The 1,819-nt window shown below is 61.4% G+C and overlaps 2 non-coding genes across 2 annotated transcripts in view; both read left to right on the top strand.

The window, feature by feature from the left end:
- On the top strand, positions 1-155 carry LOC126331661 (5.8S ribosomal RNA). Its single transcript, XR_007563443.1, has one exon. It is a non-coding gene; the product is annotated as a 5.8S ribosomal RNA (ribosomal RNA).
- Positions 156-343: 188 nt separating this feature from the next.
- The window catches only part of LOC126331668 (large subunit ribosomal RNA), a 4,222-nt gene continuing 2,746 nt past the window's right edge, over positions 344-1,819 (top strand). Inside the window, exon 1 of the ribosomal RNA XR_007563450.1 lies at positions 344-1,819. This exon is cut by the window's right edge and continues 2,746 nt beyond it. This is a non-coding gene — a ribosomal RNA (large subunit ribosomal RNA).

The following is a 1,819-nucleotide window of genomic DNA, read 5'->3' as shown; positions in this document are numbered from 1 at the left end:
CACCCAGGACGGTGGATCACTCGGCTCGTGGGTCGATGAAGAACGCAGCAAATTGCGCGTCGACATGTGAACTGCAGGACACATGAACATCGACGTTTCGAACGCACATTGCGGTCCATGGATTCCGTTCCCGGGCCACGTCTGGCTGAGGGTCGGCTACGTATACTGAAGCGCGCGGCGTTTGTCCCGCTTCGGAGACGTGGGAGTGTCGTGGTCGCCTGTGTGGCCGGCCGCGTCTCCTTAAACGTGCGATGCGCGCCCGTCGCCTGGCGGTTCGCATACCGGTACTTTCTCGGTAGCGTGCACAGCCGGCTGGCGGTGTGGCGTGCGACACCTCGTACAACGACCTCAGAGCAGGCGAGACTACCCGCTGAATTTAAGCATATTACTAAGCGGAGGAAAAGAAACTAACAAGGATTCCCCCAGTAGCGGCGAGCGAACAGGGAAGAGTCCAGCACCGAACCCCGCAGGCTGCCGCCTGTCGTGGCATGTGGTGTTTGGGAGGGTCCACTACCCCGACGCCTCGCGCCGAGCCCAAGTCCAACTTGAATGAGGCCACGGCCCGTAGAGGGTGCCAGGCCCGTAGCGGCCGGTGCGAGCGTCGGCGGGACCTCTCCTTCGAGTCGGGTTGCTTGAGAGTGCAGCTCCAAGTGGGTGGTAAACTCCATCTGAGACTAAATATGACCACGAGACCGATAGCGAACAAGTACCGTGAGGGAAAGTTGAAAAGAACTTTGAAGAGAGAGTTCAAAAGTACGTGAAACCGTTCTGGGGTAAACGTGAGAAGTCCGAAAGGTCGAACGGGTGAGATTCACGCCCATCCGGCCACTGGCCCCCGCCCTCGGCAGATGGGGCCGGCCGCCCGCGCGGAGCAATCCGCGGCGGGGTCGTGTCCGGTTGCCTTTCCACTCGCCGCGGGGTGGGGCCGTTCCGGTGTGCGGTGGGCCGCACTTCTCCCCTAGTAGGACGTCGCGACCCGCTGGGTGCCGGCCTACGGCCCGGGTGCGCAGCCTGTCCTTCCGCGGGCCTCGGTTCGCGTCTGTTGGGCAGAGCCCCGGTGTCCTGGCTGGCTGCTCGGCGGTATATCTGGAGGAGTCGATTCGCCCCTTTGGGCGCTCGGGCTCCCGGCAAGCGCGCGCGGTTCTTCCCGGATGACGGACCTACCTGGCCCGGCCCCGGACCCGCGCCGCTGTTGGCTCGGGATGCTCTCGGGCGGAATAATCGCTCCCGTCAGCGGCGCTTCAGCTTTGGACAATTTCACGACCCGTCTTGAAACACGGACCAAGGAGTCTAACATGTGCGCGAGTCATTGGGCTGTACGAAACCTAAAGGCGTAATGAAAGTGAAGGTCTCGCCTTGCGCGGGCCGAGGGAGGATGGGGCTTCCCCGCCCTTCACGGGGCGGCGGCCTCCGCACTCCCGGGGCGTCTCGTCCTCATTGCGAGGTGAGGCGCACCTAGAGCGTACACGTTGGGACCCGAAAGATGGTGAACTATGCCTGGCCAGGACGAAGTCAGGGGAAACCCTGATGGAGGTCCGTAGCGATTCTGACGTGCAAATCGATCGTCGGAGCTGGGTATAGGGGCGAAAGACTAATCGAACCATCTAGTAGCTGGTTCCCTCCGAAGTTTCCCTCAGGATAGCTGGTGCTCGTACGAGTCTCATCCGGTAAAGCGAATGATTAGAGGCCTTGGGGCCGAAACGACCTCAACCTATTCTCAAACTTTAAATGGGTGAGATCTCCGGCTTGCTTGATATGCTGAAGCCGCGAGCAAACGACTCGGATCGGAGTGCCAAGTGGGCCACTTTTGGTAAGCAGA

The sequence above is a fragment of the Schistocerca gregaria genome, unplaced genomic scaffold (genome assembly GCF_023897955.1).
Source record: "Schistocerca gregaria isolate iqSchGreg1 unplaced genomic scaffold, iqSchGreg1.2 ptg001394l, whole genome shotgun sequence".
Lineage (NCBI taxonomy): Eukaryota > Metazoa > Arthropoda > Insecta > Orthoptera > Acrididae > Schistocerca > Schistocerca gregaria.
Note: the sequence above shows the minus strand (reverse complement) of the source record. Positions and strands in the feature narration are given on the sequence as shown.